Source organism: Salvelinus namaycush, chromosome 2 (genome assembly GCF_016432855.1).
Source record: "Salvelinus namaycush isolate Seneca chromosome 2, SaNama_1.0, whole genome shotgun sequence".
NCBI classification, from domain to species: domain Eukaryota; kingdom Metazoa; phylum Chordata; class Actinopteri; order Salmoniformes; family Salmonidae; genus Salvelinus; species Salvelinus namaycush.
Window position 1 is genome coordinate 34863982 of NC_052308.1, and position 22051 is coordinate 34886032.

At 39.7% G+C, this 22051-nt stretch overlaps 1 pseudogene; it reads left to right on the forward strand.

Annotated features, from left to right (window-relative positions):
- Positions 1–544: 544 nt before the first annotated feature.
- Positions 545–3624, forward strand: LOC120021330 (annotated as a pseudogene).
- The last annotated feature ends 18427 nt before the right edge of the window (positions 3625–22051 follow it).

Here is a 22051-nt window from a genome sequence, read left to right on the forward strand (position 1 = left end):
CTCGAAACCATAATGACTTGGAGAAAATCTGCAAAGAGGAGTGGGACAAAATCCCTCCTGAGATGTGTGCAAACCTGGTGGCCAACTACAAGAAACGTCCGACCTCTGTGATTGCCAACAAGGGTTTTGCCACCAAGTACTAAGTCATGTTTTGCAGAGGGGTCAAATACTTATTTCCCTCATTAAAATACAAATCAATTTATAACATTTTTGACATGCATTTTTCTGGATTTTTTTTGTTATTCTGTCTCTCACTGTTCAAATAAACCTACCATTAAAATTATAGACTGATCATTTCTTTGTCAGTGGGCAAACATACAAAATCAGCAGGGGATCAAATACTTTTTCCCCTCACTAACTTTAAAAAAAAAAGCGTTGTTGGTTAAGGGCTCGTATGTAAGCATTTCACTAAGGTCTAGACCTGTTGTATTCGGCACATGTGACAAATTTGATTTGTTCCACTGTTGCAAACTAAAACTAAGTGAGTTGACAGTGCCCATCAGTCCCCCTATATATGATGCCTTATTGTATGGTTTGATTCTCTTTTGCAGTCCAACCTTTCCCTAAAGGTGACCAAGTCCTCAACTTCTCTGATGCTGAGCAGCTGGTGGATGATGCTAAGCTAAAGTAAGAGAACCGGTCAACATTCTGACCACAATTAATTTCCAGTTTCCCTGAGTTAAAATTTAGAGCTCCTCCTCTCCTCGTCATTCTAATCAGTTTCTCTGTTTCGTTACCCAGGGAGAGCAGAGATGAGGTACTGGAGCATGGTGAGTTACTCAAACATAACTTGCACACTACTGACACATAAAAGGAGTCTATCTAAGAAGGTGCTTCATTGATCAAATTCAAAGCACCTGAATGCATGTTCCTTAATGCATGTTGGTTGGCTTAGAAGTCTGTCATCTCTTCTCCTCTTCCTCATTCTCTCTCCTGCTGCCCTTCCTCATTCTGTCCCCACTTTCAGAGCTGATGATATCTGACCGCCATCAGAAGAAGGAGATAAGACAGCTGGAGCAGGAGCTACCACGCTGGCAGGTCCTGGTGGACAGCATCACAGGTGTGAGAGTGTGTGAGAGTGTGTGTGTGTAAGAAGCCAGTCTTGCAGGGGGTTTATGTTGTTGTGTTCTCAGGTATGAACTCTCCAGACTTTGACAACCAGACGCTGGCAGCTCTGAGAGGCCGGATGGTTCGCTACCTTATGAGGTCACGAGAGGTGAGCAGCTAATTTCAGATTGAATTAACTGAATTTACAGTACAGTACCAAATTATATTAGGACCATAGTAAGATGACTGTGGAGCAAGTTCATTATATGGAAATGTATGCTTATGAAATGTGAAAATATGAAAATGTTTTATATATATTTTATGAAGCTAATCTGACTTCCTCTAGATCACCCTGGGCAGAGCCACCAAGGACAAGCAAATAGATGTGGATCTGTCTCTGGAAGGACCTGCCTGGAAGATCTCCAGGAAACAAGGTTTCAGCACCCTTATCAGCACCATGACATGGACCTCATTTAACATATGGACCTCATTTCAGTCACAGCCAATGGTAGTGCACTAAATAGGGAATAGGATGCCATTTTGGATGCAACCCATATCTGCATTACCTGGGTCTGATGCTGAAGAACCTGTATCTGGGCTCTAGAGGGCAGTGCTTGCCCTGTCCTCACTTAACCATAGTGAAATTAGACCCTGTTGAAATGACTGTTTTCTGATAAACGTCTATCATATAGTAATATTATGGCCCCATATCAGGACTTGATCTCGTTTTTCATTGTGTGTTTGTAACTGTTTATAACTGTCTATGTCTAATGTACAGGGATCATTAAACTGAAGAACAACGGGACTTCTTCATAGCCAACGAGGGCCGCAGGCCCATCTACATAGACGGCAGACCAGTCCTGTCGGGCAACAAGTGGAAACTCAACAACAACTCTGTAGTGGAGGTTTGTGGAAATTTCTGTAAGACTTAAATGGCAGGATGTATTATACGGTAGCTGGTGCAAGAAGAGTGACATGGAAGAAACATTTTTAAGGGGCTTAATTTTTTTAATGAACAACAGACTACATAGTTGAGATTGAATTCTGTCTGCCTGTCATGCTTTTTACTTCACAATACCTGATCTATAACAACCACCTCTACTAATACATGAATGTCACAACAAGTCATTTGTCTCTCCAGATTGCAGGTCTTCGTTTTGTGTTTCTGATTAACCAGGAGCTGATCTCACTCATCAAGGCAGAAGCAGCTAAGATGAATCAGCAGTGAGAGAGCAAGGCCAAGATAGCTGCTTTTAGCAACACTGGTGTATTGGCACACAAGCATTGCTGGGAATTGGTTTGCAAAAACTGAATAGTCCGCAGGCCAGAAGTTAATAAAATTATATTTCAACTTATTCTGCCGGTGGTCTTGACGGTTGGTCCTTATAGCGAGGGGAATTTGAGACAAAATATCGAAGTATGTGGAAAGTCTGTTAAATAATACCTTTAGATAATTTGTCTCAAGTTCCCCCAGTTAAAAAGACCCACCGGCAGTTAGTTGAAATGGAATTTTATTTAACTTCTTTCTCTGTTGCGGAAAGACTGATACATGTTTGATAGTGTCTTGATGCTGTATTGTTTGTCCTTCATGTTCTAATACTTCAATGTTACCCCTTGTGTTTTTTTGTAATAATAAAAAATAAAAAAATCTTGCTCCCCCCTGCCTGTTCGGTTTTTTAGCAACCCAATTCCCAGCAATGCTAGTGTGTCAGTGCACCAGCGTTGCTAAAAGCAGTTAAGGGTAAGACACATGCCTGTGTCCACTGCCCAGCCAGCTCCTTCATACAGAGCAACGTACGGTGGCCAATGGACACGACCAGGAGCCTAATGAACACCACCAAGGAGCCTAGTAGACGAGGACCACATGAAGGACTACAGATTTGAAGGAAAGTAACCCGGAACCCCTTTAGTCATGGTTATACAGTAGAGTAAGAGCACGACACACACACTCTGAGAATGATTGTGGTCTTTGGCTACATCACATACCTTTCCGCTGCTGGACATTTTAGGGTGAATCTCATCTCAAAGAACCTAAATGATACTTTCCTTGTAACTACAGGACCGTAACACCAGTTTAGTCTTGTTTTAAAGTTTAAATTGGGATTCATATCAGGAGGTTCCACAGTGCCTTTTAAGACAATGGATTTGTTTTAAAACTGTGTTTCCTTTTAGTTCATACAGATAGGTTTAGGTTGAATTGGTACATGCAAAGATACATTTAGGACCAGGATAGGGAATCAGTCGTAAAAAGTGATATTGTGTATGTATGTATTAGTGCTACTTAAGCCAAAGCCATGTAAAAGTCAATGTGACAGTTTGTTTGATTTTTGTATGAAAGCTTGGATTAAAATGTGTCATTAGTTGAACCATTTCCTGAGTGTCATAATAATTGCATGTAAATGTTGTTTATTTTTCTACCACAAGGTGTAGCTGTTGGATAAGTAATGTTTTTTTTTGTTTTTTTTTGCATTTCTTCATTCTTACTCTGTTAATGAGTGCTACAGTATTATCTTTGATATTATTCATATCTGAAAGATGTAAGCAGTCAATGAATTAAAAAAACATTCTACTCCATAATTTGGCCTATAAGTGTTGACTTGTGGCATCAACAAAACTTAAGTCCCACTAGCTGGTGTAGTGCTTGTCGGACTACAGTACATCACAGCAGCGATATTTTCTTGCAACATTGTGAGAAAGTTGGTTATTAATTGCCTGTATCAGAGACACCAACGTTTTGGTTTAATATGCTGCAAAATCAAAGAAGATCAGATATGCAGATTTTCTGGAAGTGTGAAATATGGTCTATTGAAGATACTATTCTGTTAAAATGCTCATAACGTCTGAGTTGAAACACTTGTTGCAGTTCATAAATTCATAAATCGTTTTACTTTCTGTTAAACTTCAATCAAACACGTTCTGTGTTAGCCTGGGTACCAGTTTGTTTCTGCCTTGCCAATTCCTTGTGGAATTCTCATGCCAAACTAAAATTGTTTGCCAATGAGGGAGTTTGATTATGTACACCTGGCAATTGCCCGTGAAGTGAACGGGCAAAATCGGTGAGGGAGGAGTGCCTTTCTCAAATCGAACAGTAATCTGTGCAGCTTGGTCATGTTTTCAACAAGGCATCATGATGCATCGTTTAGAAACATACATCTCGCCCTTAAAATATGTTTGAATTTTCAAACCAGTTTTCATTGTGAAGGCAGATGAAGCGTTTTTATCAAAATCAATCACTTTTGCATGTGAAAACATAGAATCCTACGTATGTGCCTCTGTAAGGTCCCTCAGTCAAGTACTGAATTTCACACAGATTCAACTACAAAGAACAGGGAGCTTTTTGAAAGCCTCAAAGAAAAGCAGTGATTAGTAGATGGGTAACAACAAATCATGTGCTTAACCTACGTCACTTTTGTGTTGTTGACAGAACGGGGCACCCGGTTCCAAATCGAATGCAACGAACGCTAACCTCGAGTGAATCGGGGCATTCATCGAATTCCCTCTATGACAGTAATGGATTAGGCAAAAGCTCAAACCGTTCTGGGACCAGGCTAGTTCTGTCTTTTGAGAAAATAATTGGCAGTGTTTTGTGTACTTTTATGCCTGTAGGGAAGTGGCCCCCAATACCTACCCCCATGACATGTTACAAACAAGAAAATAACATCTAGGCTTTTGTCATTATTTTGCTGATTATGTTGGTTATTATTGAAACCGAAAGATACCCATTTTACATTTCTATGATATCTGATCAAATTTGGATATTCATAAATTGATCAGCATCACAGGAATTGGATTAACAAAATGCATTCAGTTTGTTAAGTTTACTTACTGCTTGCTTTGCTTTACCATTTAACCAAGGTATTTCTGGGGAGGAGGTACTTGCGCTGAGGTAGTTGACCCTATGTAGCCAATATCTGGAGATGCAGCCAGCCCTGCAGCAGCCTGTGACTAAAACTAGCCTGTCACTAAAACCAATGCTATCGCCATCTACTTTCTAAATTAAAAGCTGAAATGTTTTGAGTTAAAGTATTCAACCCCTTTGTTATGGCAAGCCTAAATCATTTCAGGAGTAAACATTTGCTTAACATATCACAAAGTTATATGGACTCACTGTGTGAAATAATCGAGGTTGACATTTTTAAATGACTACGCCTTCCTCTGTCCTCCATACATACAACCTCTGTAAGGTCCCTTAGTCAAGTATTGAATTTCACACAGATTCAACTACAAAGACCAGGGAGCTTTTTGAAAGCCTCAAAGAAAAGCAGTGATTAGTAGATGGGTAACAACAACAAATCAGACATTGAATATATCTTTAAGCATGGTCAAATTAATAATTATGATGTGGATGATGTATTAAACCACACAGACACATCAAAGATGCAGTCGCCCTGAACTGAGCTGCAGGACAGGAAGGAAACTGCTTATGGATGTCAACATGAGGCCATTGGTGAATTTAAAACAGCTACAGAGTTCAATGGCTGTGAGAGGAGAAAACGGAGGATGGATCAACAACATTGTAGTGACTCTACAATGACCTAAATGACAGAGTGAAAAGAATAGAAATATACAGGAAATATTCCAAAACATGCATATGTATGCAACAAGGCACTAAAGTAAGACTGCAAAGGAATATACTTTTTGGCCTAAATACAAAGCCTTATGTTTGGGGCAAATCCAACACAACGCATCACTAAGTAACTGCCTCCTTATTTTCAAGCATAGTGGTGGCTGCATCATGGTACTGTATGGGTATGCTTGACATCAACAAAGACGGGAGGTTTTAGGATAAAAAAAGAAAACAGGAGGGAGCTAAGCACAGACAAAATCCTAGACGAAAACCTGCTTCAGTCTGCTTTACACCAGACACTGGGAGGGGAAATCACCTTTCAGCAGGATAATAACCTACAACACAAAGCCAAATCTACACCGGAGTTGCTACCAAAAAAATAATTTAAAAAAAATAAAAAATATTCCTCTTTCACAGAGAATTTTGTGTAGATTGTTGACAAAAATGACAAATACATTTTAATCCCAATTTGTAACAATAAAATGTGAAGTAATCAACGGGGGTGTAGACTTTCTATAGCCACTGTATATTATAGGCTACAGTAGGCTACTAAATCAAGAAAAGATTAGTCTCCTCTTTTCAGCAGTAGGTGTTTGCTTTCCAAACTATGTTTTTCTTGCGATTGTATTTTGAAGTCAGTATCATTGTAAAGTTTATTTAGTAGCCTACTATGTACACACACACACACACACACACACACACACACACACACACACACACACACACACACACACACACACACACACACACACACACACACACACACACACACACACACACAAACAATTCGGAAAGTATTCAGACCCCTTGACTTTTTCCACATTTAGTTACGTTACAGGCTTATTCTAAAATGGATTACATTGTTGTTATTCCTCAATCTACACACAATACCCCATAATGACAAAGGAAAAAGTTTTTTTAAACATTTTTGCAAATGTATTACAAATATAAAACTGAAATCACCTTAGTATCACATAAGTATTCAGACCCTTTACTCAGTACTTTGTTGAAGCACCTTTTGCAGCGATTACAGCCTCAAGTCTTCTTGGGTATGACGCTACAAGCTTGGCACACCTGGGCTCCCGAGTGGCGCAGCGGTCTAAGGCACTGCATCTCAGTGCTTGAGGCGTTACTACAGACACCCTGGTTTGATTCCAGGCTGTATCGCAACAGGCTGTGATTGGGAGTCCCATAGGTCGGCGCACAATTGGCCCAGCGTCGTCCGGGTTTGGCCAGTGTAGGCCGTCATTGTAAATAAGAATTTGTTCTTAACTGACTTGCCTAGTTAAATAAAGGTTACATATGCAAAAATAAAACACCTGTATTTGGGGAGTTTCTCCCATTCTTCTCTGCATTCAAGCTCTGTCAGGTTGGATGGGGAGTGTTGCTGCACAGCTATTTTCAGGTCTCTCCAGAGATGTTCGATCAGGTTCAAGTCCGGGACACTCAAGGACATTCAAAGACTTGTACTGAAGCCACTCCTGCATTGTCTTGGCTGTGTGCTTAGGGTTGTTGTCCTGTTGGAAGGTGAACTTCGCCCCAGTCTGAGGTCCTGAGCTCTCTGGAACAGGTTTTCATCAAGGATCTCTATACTTTGCTCCATTCATCTTTGCCTCGGTTCTGACAAGTCTCCCAGTCCCTGCCGTTGAAAACATCCCCACAGCATGATGCTGCCACCACCATGCTTCACTGTAGGGATGGTGCCAGGTTTCCTCCAGATGTGATGCTTGGCATTCAGGCCGCAAAGAGTTGAATCTTGGTTTCATCAGACCACAGAATCTTGTTTCTCATGGTATGAGAGTCTTTAGGTGCCTTTTGGAAAACTCAGAGCGGGCTGTCGTGCCTTTTGCTGAGGAGTGGCTTCCGTCTGGCCACACTACCATAAAGGCCTGATTGGTGGAGTGCTGCAGAGATGGTTGTCCTTCTGAAAGGTTCTCCCAGCTCCACAGAGGAACTCTAGAGCTCTGTCAGAGTGACCATCGGGTTCTTGGTCACCTCCCTGATCAAGGCCCTTCTCCCCTGATTGCTCAGTTTGGCCAGGCGGCCAGCTCTAGCAAGATTCATGGTGGTTCCAAACTTCTTCCATTTAAGGATGATGGAGGCCACTGTGTTCTTGGGGTCCTTCAATGCTGCAGAATTTGTTTTGTACCCTTCCCCAGATCTGTGCCTCGACACAATCCTGTCTCAGAGCTCTATGGACAATTCATTCAACCTCATGGCTTAGTTTTTGCTCTGACATGCACTGTCAACTGTGGAACCTTATATAGACAGGTGTGTGCCTTTCCAAATCCAATCAATTGAATTTACCACAGGTACACTCCAATCAAGTTGAAGAAACATCAAGGATGATCAATGGAAACAGGATGCACCTGAGCTCAAATTCGAGTCTCATAACAAAGGGCCTGAATACTTATGTAAATAAAGTATTTCTGTTTTTATTTTTAATAAATTAGCTAAAAAAAAACAAACATGTTGTGTGAAGATTGATAAGGACATTTTTTTCCAATCCATTTTAGAATAAGGCTGTAACGTAACAAAATGTTTTTAAAAAGTCAAGGGGTTTGAATACTTTCAAAAGACACTGTATGCATGTGTGTGTGTGTGTGTGTGTGTGTGTGTGTGTGTGTGTGTGTGTGTGTGTGTGTGTGTGTGTGTGTGTGTGTGTGTGTGTGTGTGTGTGTGTGTGTGTGTGTGTGTATGTATATATATATATATTTATCGACGTGTCCAAACTTTTGACTGGTACTGTGTATATATACATATGGCATACTTTTCCAACAGTCTTGAAGGAGTTCCCACATATGCTGAGCACTTGTTGGCTGCTATTCCTTCACTCTACGGTCCAACTCATCCCAAACCATCTCAATTGGGTTGAGGTCGGTTGATTGTGGAGGCCAAGTCATCTGATGCAGCATTAAATCACACGCCTTCTTCGTCAAATAGCCCTTACACAGCCTGGAGGTGTGTTGGGTCATTGTCCTTTTGAAAAACAAATGATAGTCCCACTAAGCACCAACCAGATGGGATGGTGTATCGCTGCAGAATGCTGTGGCAGCCATGCTGGTTAAGTGTGCCTTGAATTAATAAATCACTGACAGTGTCACCAGCAAATCACCGTCAGACCTCCTCCTCCATGCTTCACGGTGGGAACTACACATGCGGAGACCATCCATTCACCTACTCTGCGTCTCACAAAGACACAGTGGTTGGAACCAAAAATCTCAAATTCAGACCAAAGGACAGATTTACACCGGTCTAATGTTCATTGCTCGTGTTTCTTGGCCCAAGCAAGTCTCTTCTTCTTATTGGTATCCTTTCGAAGTGGTTTATTTGCAGCGATTCGACCATGAAGGCCTGATTCACAAAGTCTCCTCTGAACAGTTGAGGTTGAGATGTGTCTGTTACTGGAACTCTGTGAAGCATTTATTTGGGCTGCAATTTCTGAGGCTGGTAACCTCTAATGAACATATCATCTGCAGCAGAACTAACTCTAGGTCTTCCTGTGGCGGTCCTCATGAGAGCCAGTTTCATCATAGGGCTTGATGGTTTTTGCGACTGCACTTGAAGAAACTTTCAAAGTTCTTGACATTTTCCGGATTGACTGACCTTCATGTCTTAAAGTAATGATGGACTGTCATTTCTCTTTACTTATTTGAGCTGTTCTTGCCATAATATGGACCTGGTCTTTTACCAAATAGGGCTATATTCTGTATTCCACCCCTACCTTGTCACAACACAACTGATTGCCTCAAAATGCATTAAGAAGGACAGAAATTCACAAATTAACTTTTAACAAGGCCCACCTGTTAATTGAAACGCATTCCAGGTGACTACCTCATGAAGCTGGTTGAGAGAATGCCAAGCATGTGCAATGCTGTCATCAAGGCAAAGGGTGGCTACTTTGAAGAATCTCAAATATAAAATATATTTTGATTTGTTTAAAGCTCTTTTGGTTACTACATGATTCCATATGTGTTATTTCTTAGTTTTGATTTCTTCACTATTATTCTACAATGAAGAAAATAGTAAAACAAAGAAAAATCCTGGAATGAGTAGGTGTGTCCAAACTTTTGACTGGTACTATATATATATATATATATATATATATATATATATATATATATATATATATATATATATATATATTTATGTTATATATATAGGGCACATTTGTAAAAGAGACCTAGGTTTCAGTATGCGTTCCCTGTTAAAATAAAGGTGAAATCAAATAAAATACAATCTTTTTGTACGTGTTGTAACCGATTTGAAACGCTATTAGCGCGCACCACCGCGCACCACATCCGTTACACTCACCCCCCTTTCGACCTCCTCCTTTTCCCGCAGCAACCAGTGATCGGGTCAACAGCATTTAGGATCACCACTTTATTTTAAGAATGTGAAATGTCAGAATAATAGAAGAGAGAATGATTTATTTCAGCTTTTATTTCTTTCATCACATTCCCAGTGGGTCAGAAGTTTACATACACTCAATTAGTATTTGGTAGCATTGCCTTTCAATTGTTTAACTTGGGTCAAACGTTTTGGTAGCCTTCCACAAGCTTCCACAATAAGTTGGGTGAATTTTGGCCCATTCCTCCTGACAGAGCTGGTGTAACTGAATCAGGTTTGTAGGCCTCTTTGCTCGCACATGTTTTTTCAGTTCGGCCCACCAATTTTCCATGGAATTGAGGTCAGGGCTTTGTGATGGCCACTCCAATACCTTGACATTGTTGTTCTTAAGCCATTTTGCCACAACTTTGGAAGTATGCTTGGGGTCATTGTCCATTTGGAAGAGCATTTGCGACAAAGCTTTAACTTCTGACTGATGTCTTGAGATGTTGCTTCAATATAGCCACATCATTTTCCCTTCCTCATGACGGCATTTATTTTGTGAAGTGCACCAGTCCCTCCTGCAGCAAAGCACCCCCACAACATGATGCTGCCACCCCTGTGCTTCACGGTTGGGATGGTGTTCTTCGGCTTGCAAGCATCCCCCTTTTTCCTCCAAACATAACGATGGTCATTATGGACAAACTGTTTTATTTTTGTTTCATCAGACCAGAGGACATTTCTCCAAAAAGTACGATCTTTGTCCCCATGTGCAGTTGCAAACCGTAGTCTGGCTTTTTTATGGCAGTTTTAGAGCAGTTGATTCTTCCTTGCTGAGTGGCCTCTCAGGTTATGTTGATATAGGACTCGTTTTACTGTGGATATAGATACTTTTGTACCTGTTTCCTCCAGCACTTCACAAGGTCCTTTGCTGTGTTCTGAGATTGATTTGCACTTTTCTCACCAAAGTACGTTCATCTCTAGGAGACAGAACACGTCTTCTTCCTGAGCAGTATGACGGCTGCGTGGTCCCATGGTGTTTATACTTGCGTACTATTGTTTGTACAGATGAACGTGGTACCTTCAGGCGTTTGGAAATTGCTCCCAAGAATGAACCAGACTTGTGGAGGTCTACAATTGTTTTTCTGAGGTCTTGGCTGATTTCTTTTGATTTTCCCATGATATCAAGCAGAGGCACTGAGTTTGAAGGATGGCCTTGAAATACATCCACAGGTACACCTCCAATTGACTCAATGATGTCAATTAGCCTATCAGAAGCTTCTAAAGCCATGACATCATTTTCTGGAATTTTCCAAGCTGTTTAAATGCACTGTCAATTTAGTGTATGTAAACTTCTGACCTACTGAAATTGTGATACAGTGAATTATAAGTGAAATAATCTGTCTGTAAACAATTGTTGGAAAAAGTACTTGTGTCATGCACAAAGTAGATGTCCTAACAGACTTGCCAAAACAATAGTTTGTTCAGAAGAAATTTGTGGAGTGTTCAAAAACAAGTTGTAATGACTCCAACCTAAGTGTATGTAAACTTCCGACTTCATCTGTACCAGTTCATTGTCCTTAATGGCATTCACGTACAGTAAATCCACATGCGGTCACCCTTTGGCTGCTCCAATCCTAGTTAAGCCATGTGTCCAACCACACAGGCCTCCTCTCATACTGCCATGACAAGGCAGGCGTTTGATGACTAACAACAATATATAGGTCAAGTCTAAGATCTCAACTAGACCACTGTCTCGCCACCACTGAGATACAACACACAAGTGACTAATAGTTAGTAAGTTGGTTATATGCACATCCCAAACTTTAACAACAGTGCTTTGCCAAAAATGCAGTACAGATTTGTGGTGCAGCTTGAATTAAACAACAGCATATGCTGTGGGTGAGCTTCCTTTCATTATGCAAAATGACTAATAGGAAGAAAACAATGCGACAGAATGAATTATGACTTCCTGTATATGTGTGCTAACAGGGATGACCAAAGCACAGTCAGAGGGAGGACGGAGGCTGTTGCAAGTTTATACGATGACAGTAACTTATTAAACTACACTCCCACACTTACTGGTCAGAGACTGCAGAAGGAAACCAAACTTGAACGTCAACAAGTGACGTTTTATTTGTTTTACAGGTCACTGACTTTTGTAAGCTCACCATATTATCCATTTGTAATGTGTAATCGCTTAACTATGGTTGCAAAATTCCAGGAAGCTTCAATAAATTCCCATATTTTATAATCAGGAGCGAATAAGCATGAAATTCGGTAGCCTCCATCCAGGATTTCTGAAAAACCACAGAACTGATTGAAAGTTCCCGGATATTGCAACCCTACTCTTAACATAATAAGACATATTGTAAGGATAGTCACTGGCCTCTCACAACAAGCAGTAATATATCCATATGTTGTGAAACTATTGAATTGATTAGAGACTATTTGAGCAGTTTGGTTTAAATAGCCTCTTCAAGTATAGAATGAACTCAGCATCATCTATTAACAATTGTTTTGACTTGTTTGTTTTAATTTGTGATGTAAAGAGACACCCAGACGTTTGTTCTGCACACTGAACTCAATGATGCACAGATGTGGTGACGTTGGTTTTACAAGGATGTAAATTGGCCAAGACAGTTTCCTGGAAACAACAAGGTTATTCCAGCTGTCAAAAGAGAGAGGGAGGAAGAAGGAGGCCGAGAGAGAAACAGGGTGGAGAGAGAGCGAATAGAGAGAGAAAGACAGACGTTGTAAGGAATCGAACACGAATGAAGAAAGATAAACGAAGGGATGAAAAGAAAAACGGAGTGAGAGAGGGGGCAGACAGCAGAGAGAAATAAAGTAGGTTTATGATGTTAAAGACAACAAACTCAGCGTGTGACCAGACCATATGTTATATCCCTCCTACTCTATAAAACCAGGGACTCATTCCAACATAAATTAACTTTGGAGAACATCACTTGGGGAATCTGTAGATAATCTCTGAGTTTGCTCTTCTGTTATGAAGTCAGAGCCAAAGTCAACCTCTGTGATAATAAATGGAAACAAAGGATACATCTAGGGATAGTTGGCTGAGAGGAGAGAGATAGGGCACCCAGTCAGACAGAACCATGCAGGTGTCTGAGTGACATGGCGAGATGCCAGACTGACATTTTCTGACAGAGCACATTCTTCCCACCCTCCCGACACAAATAAGATGGTCTTCACACTTACTAGACTTTTCGCAAAATTACCCTCGACTACACATATACTGCACATGTAAACAGAATTGTCTCGTTGAGCCAACACTCTTACAATAAAAAATGTAATAGCAAAGCAATGTGTTTGAAACAGCAGAAATTTACAGACACTTTCCTTATTTTTTAGACTAGTTTTATTGAGTTTTTACAGCCTGTTACAAAAAATGATTGCTGTAGCTTTAAATCTCAAGAGTTTTTTTGCTTGACTGCAATGAGCCACCACTGAGGTACAGGCAAGAAGCAACTCCCTAGGGAATGATCAAACGTTTTCAGTGGCAATTTGTTTAAACGTCATATAATGACTTCCATGATATAGATAAAATGAAGCCTGGTTTGTTCGAAGTTAACTTTTCTACAGTAGCTTGTGTAACTTTAATACCTTTGCTAATCAAGGGCGTAACTTTGTGTTGCATATTGGGCGGATCCGGGTCAATGGGTTCTAGGGTTGTTTCTGGTGAATTTTTAAGGGAAAATACATCCAAAACTTTCCTGATAATTTGGTCAATCACAGGAGGTTGGTGGCACCTTAATTGGGGAGGACGGGCTCGTGGTAATGGCTGGAGCGGAATAGGTGGAATGGTATCAAATACATCAAACACGTGGTTTCCATGTGTTTGATGCCATTCCATTCGCTTCATTCCATGAGCTGTCCTCCCCTCACCAGCCTCCACTGTGGTCAATATATCCCAACCACAACTGAAATACAATAATTTCAGTATTACTTTAAACTGTTGGTCTAACTCTATGAGTTCAGAAAGTAACCATGCTTGGTTAGTCAGTTCTGGGGTGCGTTCAGTTCGATTGCACGTTTGCTACGATGCATAATGGGTTGTACACTGCGTATATTCACTGTCTTTATCATTGGATCAGTACTACTGGAATTTTTGGGGGGAGGAAATAATTTCCTCCTCCAGGCTAGATAGAGGTCATATTGTACAAATTGTGTCTCTCCTTTTCATAGGCCTAGATTAGATGGTTGTATGCAAGACAAGGTCATTTTTACTGATCTGTTTGTCAGTGTCAGCAGAGTAGGCTACTAATTTGTGTTGTATTAAAAAATATGTTGCTTATGTCTCCAGTCATATAAAGTGTAGTAGAATTGCATGACATGTGTTTATAAAAGGCCACATTTTTCCCATGCAAAGAAAGGAGAAGACACGTCTCTGATTAGGCTTACTCTATCTCGCTACACACTCAGGCAAGAATTGTTCAGAACTCTCTGTTTTGCTAACAGTGATTGAGTTATATTATTATCTTAAATTATGACTATGCAATTTACTCATCACATTAGCCTATCTTACATTAGTCTGCAAATGCGATGATAAGTGCATGCAATTTTATGGTGAAAAAAATAGCTTCCCCAAACTTGAAACTAATGCACCGCCTATGGATGTCAGCATTTAAAGTCAGCCTTGTTGTGACTTGATAGTGGGTATTATGCATCTTTTTCACGTTTCTCTGTATGCGCCATTCCACATGTAAATTAGTTAATTTACTATATGGTGAGGTTGAGTAGTGGTTGACATTGTATATGCCATTCTACAGACCTTCAAACCTAATATTGTGGCGATAATTAATGGCTGGGGTCATTTTTGTTTGTTTTTGCTGTTCTCCAAATAGCTGTTTAAAGTTTTTTAATTGTGTAGAAATGCAGTAAATGAGCTTCAACTTCCAAAGAATTCCTTGGAGCAACACACCCCACTTTGCCACACCCTAGGCTTAGCTGAACAGACAGACAGACAGACAGACAGACAGACAGACAGACAGACAGACAGACAGACAGACAGACAGACAGACAGACAGACAGACAGACAGACAGACAGAGAAAGACAGACAGACAGAGAGAGACAGACAGAGAAAGACAGACAGACAGACAGACAGAGAAAGACAGACAGACAGACAGACAGACAGACAGACAGACAGACAGACAGACAGACAGACAGACAGACAGACAGACAGACAGACAGACAGACAGACAGACAGACAGACAGACAGACAGACAGACAGACAGACAGAGAAAGACAAGGGGGGCACCTCAGATACCTTGCTCTTGTATGGTATATAAATCCAAACCAGATTATTGGCCAGTCAATCATGTTACAACCTGATCCACATTCCATCTCACCCTCTGCTTCACAAATTGCTTATCATCAGTTAATAATGCTAAAAGGGTAATACCTTCTTAGTAACACTGTTTTGCGTGTACTCTATATCAAATAGAGGTCCAACATTCTTTCTGGTTCACCTGGATTTTCACTTGATAAGTATCTGTCCTTCTGGAATTCTTTAGAGACTCAAGGAGTATGTTTTGCTGGAAAATCCCATTGGCAGACATCCATATTCCCTTCAAACTGCTATAATATAGGGAAGGGAAGGGAAAGGGGATACCTAGTCAGTTGAATGCATTCAACCAAAATGTGTCTTCCGCCTTTAACCCAACCCCTCTGAATTCTGTTCAATGCAGAATCTTTAGCTGTGACCCTGTGCTCAATCTTTCTCTCCCCCGAAGCTTACTAGACCTGGGATGAGTCAGAGAGAGCAGGGGAATACTACAAACATGACCTTACTAATCGAATGACCTTACTTCATTTACAAGCACTGTAAGTAAACAGAACCTTAAGGTTCTGAGAAAAAGTCATTCGATTTACGTTTTTTTCTCAGGAAGTGTACAGGGATTTCCAGGCTGTGGACGTTTACTCACACGGCATGATACACTTACATTACCACTGGTATGAATCAGTGAGAGAGAACTTATACTTATAAAGATACAGGACTGGAAAGATCAAACTGAGGAAAATATAGCAAAAGAGAGTCTAAGACACCTGAGGAATACCACTGTGACAATATTGCATCTAATTCAAAGTCAAATATTTACTTCATCCAGTGTCTTAGGCTGAGCCCCAGAAATAATAACTGGAAATTGTCAGTCGCCCATGAACAATAAACACTAGCTCAGGCATATGACAGTACAGACTTAAGAAGGAAACCTTTGCAGTATGTGGTTTGAGGTTTTGGCAGAGTCTGTGGTACAGTCTGTGTTGCACTACCCAGAAATTGTGCTGGCAGAACAAAATCATTATTATATTTATCAGATACCAGAACACTTGACCAGAAATCTGCACAATTTTGCACATGCTGTTTTTTATTTTTTATACCTGGATGATTTGGGGCAATATGGTTGTGGACCCATTCCTCTAACTTCTACACTTCAATGGCTGTTGCAAACTAAGCTCCAGACAAAACATTCACCATCAAACACCTTCACCATGAATCTAACTTTGTTGTCAGGCTCAATTGCTTGGGAGAGCCAGATGGTGGATGAGATTACTCCAAATTTTTATGGAAAGGAGTAGCTGTGCTGCTTGCATGACACCACGTATTCACATCACACAAAAAAATATTCCCAGTGAAGACTGGACCATGCCAAAACCACACAAAGCCTCCTCTCCGCCCCCAGAGTGTATACGCTGTCTGCACCTTGAAAGGCTGATGACAGTGATTTAGAAGAGGTATGTGTTAAAGTGGACCTTAATGATGGCTGACAACTGCACAATCCCAGCCAGACCCATTATACCTGTGCCACCCCATAAATCCACTGGCACCATTGGTCTTCTATTACAGCATGGCACATGACAATAAAGCAGACTGGCATGCCACTTCCCATCCCCACAAGCATTGTTTTCACACCTCTGTCTTGTCCTGAGGATGCATTTATTGTAGCTGGGGATTTTAACAAGGCTAATCTGAAAACAAGGCTCCCTAAATTTTATCAGCATATTGAATGCGTGACCCGGGCTGGCAAAATTCTGGATCATTGCTACTCTAACTTCCGCGACGCATACAAAGCCCTCCCTTTCCCTCTTTTCGGCAAATCTGACCACAACTCCATTTTGTCACTCCCAGCCAATAGACAGAAACTAAAACAGGAAACGCCCGTGCTCAGGTCTGTTCAACACTGGCCCGACCAGTCTGATTCTACGCTTCAAGATTTCTTCGATCACGTGGACTGGGATATGTTCCAGATAGCATCGGACAACAACATTGATCTATGCGCTGATTTGGTGAGCGAGTTTATGAGCAAGTGCATCGGTGATGTTGTACCCATGGTGACTATTAAAATCTTCCCCAACCAGAAACCGTGGATTGATGGCAGCATTCACGCAAAACTGAAAGCGCGAACCACTGCTTTTAATCATGGCAAGGTGACCGGAAACATGACTGAAGACAAACAGTGTAGCTATTCCCTCCGCAATAAAACAAGCTAAGCATCAGTAAAGAGACAAAGTAGAATCACAATTCAACGGCTCAGACACGAGACGTATGTGGCAGGGTCTACAGACAATCACGGATTACAAAAAGAGAACCAGCCACGTCGCGGACATCGACATCTTGCTCCCAGACAAACTAAACAACTTCTTTGCTCGCTTTGAGGACAATACAGTGCCACTGACACGGCCCGCTAACAAACACTGCAAACACGGGTGGCCGTATTGTGGGTGTTTCAGGAATAAGGTGTACATTTGACCTCCATTATCTAGGATATGACAATGGTAAATAAATCTCTCAATTTTTGCTAATTTTTTGTGCGGTCTTGCAGGCCTTCTCATGCAGCTGCAACTGCAAGTGCATTTGTAAATCATGACCCATCTTGAGTTGGGCTCTGGGATGGTGCAATTGTTGAGAAAGTGAGCTTATGGCTGTGTGGGGGTAAGGGCTGAGTGTGTGTGGGTGTATGTGTGTATCCCACAACTGTTGCGAAGGAAGAAGTAAAAGATGTTAGGGACAATAGAGGATGATCCACAGATATATATAATACAAATCGAGGTGAGGGCAATGGAAATGCATATGGTAATTGATCTTCTTCAATTCGGTAAATGGCACTGTATGCTCTTTTCAAAGAATGGATCCCAGTCGGTTCAGGGCTATGGGATACAGGGGGTCGAGGGTGGTCTACCGGGCATTGGGATGACAAGCCATCTCGAGATGAGGCCTTTTAGCGGGTGGAATAGTAGGGACCAATTGGAGGTTTACTTAGTAGAAATGCAAATATCATGGTACAACTATATAGACACTCAATCATTATGTTACTTTTTAATAGTACGTTTACAAAAATATATTCTGATTAAAAGAATGAAAGGTGTGTCTCATTATGGTAAGTGGTGAAATAAGTATAGCCAGTTACAATTGTAATGGCTTAGCAGATAATAAGAAAAGACGATCAGTATTTACCTGGCTAAAAGAGAAGGATTATAATATCTACTGTTTACAGGAAACCCATTCGACAGTTTTAGATGAAGTTTTGTGGAAAAAGAACTGGGGGGGCGAAATATATTTCTCCCATGGGCAAAGAAATTCAAAAGGGGTGATGGTTTTAATTAATAATAACTTTGATCCAAATGTGCAACTTGTCCAAACAGATCCTCAAGGTAGATGGATTATTTTAAATATGTTATTGGACAATAAACATATATGGCTTATTAACCTATACGGTCCGAATAATGATGATCCAAGCTTCTTTGACAATATATATAAGAATGTATCAACTCTACAAGCAACACTAGACTCTATTATTATAGTGGGAGATTTTAATACGGTCTTAAATACCTCTATGGACCGGAAAGGAAATCACACTACAAACTATCACCCTCAGGCACTTAAGGAAATCAGGAATGTCATGGATATATTGGAATTAGTGGATATATGGAGACTTAAATACCCTGACCTAGTGAGATATACATGGCGGAGGCTTAATCAAGCTAGTCGCCTTGACTACTTTCTTATATCATTCTCTCTGGCACCAAAAGTTAAAAAGTGTTTGATAGGGGACAGAATGCGGTCGGACCATCACATAATTGGCATATATATTACTCTTACAGAATTTCCACGTGGGCGAGGATATTGGAAATTTAATCAAAGCCTACTAGATGATAAATTGTTTAGAACTAGGACAGAAGAATTTATAACTGACTTTTTTAGACATAACATAGGTACAGCAGATCCCCATATTGTATGGGACACTTTTAAGTGTGGCTTTAGAGGCCATGCAATTCAGTACTCATCTATAAAACAAAAGCAATTCCGATCAAAAGAGTCCATATTAACAAAGGAAATTGAAGGACTAACAGTACAGTTAGATAACAATAAAAACGGTACCATAGAGGCACAGAATAAGTTAGAGGAAAAACAAAAAGAAATGGAGGAACTTATTCAAGAAAGATCCAGTGTAATATATTACAAAAATAAAGCGAACTGGATGGAATATGGGGAAAAATGCACCAAATTCTTTTTCAATCTTCAATATAGAAATGCTACCAAAAAAAACGTATTAAAACTTGTTACAAATGATGGAGTCACGCATGATTCACCAAATGATATTTTGAAAGAGGAAGTAAAGTACTTTAAGAATATATTTTCGTTTCAGGCTCCTCCATCTCCACTAACTGAAACTAATTGTATGGATTTTTTCCCTAATAATAATGTAAAATTAACATCTGTACAGAAAGACTCATGTGAAGGCCTAATTACAGAGGAGGAACTACTTGATGCAATTGGGGCCTTTAAGGATGGGAAAACTCCAGGACTGGATGGCATACCAGTGGAAGTATACAAACATTTTTTGATATACTCAAAGGACCATTATTAGCTTGTTTTAACCACTCCTATATAAATGATAGATTATCAGACACGCAACAAGAAGGTGTGATATCATTATTACTGAAACAGGACCCAAGTGGTATATATAAAGATCCAGTCCATTTAAAAATTGGAGACCTCTTACACTTCAGTGTTGTGATGCAAAAATCCTAGCAAAATGCTTGGCGCATAGAATAAAAAAAAGTTTTGTCAGATATTATTCATCCTAATCAGACAGGTTTTTTACATGGACGATACATTGGAGATAATATAAGGCAAGTACTGGAAACAATAGAACACTATGAAATATCGGGGACACCAGGCCTGGTTTTCATAGCTGATTTTGAAAAGGCTTTGATAAAGTACGACTGGAGTTTATATATAAATGCCTAGAATATTTCAATTTTGGGGAATCTCTTATAAAATGGGTAAAAATTATGTATAGTAACCCTAGGTGTAAAATAGTAAATAATGGCTACATCTCAGAAAGTTTTAAACTATCTAGAGGAGTAAAACAAGGTTGTCCACTATCGGCATATCTATTTATTATTGCCATCGAAATGTTAGCTGTTAAAATTAGATCAAACATTAATATTAAGGGATTAGAAATCCAGGGCCTAAAAACTAAGGTGTCATTGTACGCTGATGATTCATGTTTTCTTTTAAAACCACAACTAGAATCTCTCCACGGCCTCTTAGAGGATCTAGATATATTTGCTATCCTCTCTGGATTAAAACCAAATTATGATAAATGTACCATATTACGTATTGGATCACTAAAAAATACACATTTTACATTGCCATGTAGTTTACCAATTAAATGGTCTGACGGTGATGTGGACATACTCGGTATACAAATCCCAAAAGAAAGAAATGATCTCACTCCAATAAATTTTTATAGAAAGTTAGCAAAAATAGATAAGATCTTGCTACCATGGAAAGGAAAATACCTGTCTATTTGTGGGAAAATCACCCTGATTAACTCTTTAATCATATCACAGTTTACCTATTTGCTTATGGTTTTGCCTACACCTAGTGACCTGCTTTTTAAATTATATGAACAAAAAAATATTCAATTTTATTTGGAACGGCAAGCCAGATAAAATTAAAAGGGCCTATTTATATAACGAATATGAATTCGGAGGGCAGAAATTATTAAATATTAAAGCATTAGACCTCTCACTAAAGGCATCAGTCATACAAAAGTTATACTTAAATCCAAACTGGTTCTCTAGTAGATTGGTACGAATGTCTCATCCTATGTTCAAGAAGGGCCTTTTTCCCTTTATTCAGATTACACCTGCTCACTTTCGGTTGCTTGAAAAGGAAATAATCTCCAAAATATCTTTATTTTTTAAGCAAGCCTTAGAAAGTTGGTTGCAATTTCAGTTTAATCCACCTGAAAGGACGGAACAAATAGTACAACAAATCTTGTGGTTAAATTCAAATATAGTAATTGATAAAAAAACTGTATTTATCGAAGAAATGTTTAAAAAAGGTATAATTTTTGTGAATGATATCATAAATAGGACTGGTGGAGTAATGTCACACATGCAGCTAACGCAGACATATGGAAATGTCTGCTCTACCCAAAATTACAACCAATTAATTGCAGCATTACCACAAAAATGGAAGAGGCAGGTGGAAGGGGATAAAAGTAAGGAACTTGTATGTCGGCCTTATATTAAAGAACATAAATGGTTAAAGAAAAGTGTGATAAATAAAAACATATACCAATTTCATTAAGGACCAAAAAACTTACAGCTGTGCCATATAAATTGCAAAATAGTTGGGAAGAGATTTTCGATGTACCCATTCCATGGCACAATGGTGTATGAATTGATACGCAAAACAACGCCGGATTCAAAACTTCGAATTTTTCAATTTAAATTATTGTACAAAATTCTTGCAACTAATAGAATGTTATATATATGGGGATACAATCTTCCCAGCTCTGTAGATTCTGCTGTGAGGAGGCAGAGTCATTAGACCATTTATTTTGGTATTGTCCGCATGTAGCTCGTTTTTGGTCACAGGTCCAGGAATGGTTGAAGAATTGCAACATTTGCGTAGAACTAACGCTACAGATAGCAATACTGGGGGATTTGAAAAGCCATAGTCAATCAATCAATAATATAATAATTATTTTAGCAAAAATGTTTATTTTTAATTTACAATCCGTGGAAGCTATGAGAATAGGAAGATTCAAATCTTTTGTGAAGCATCACAG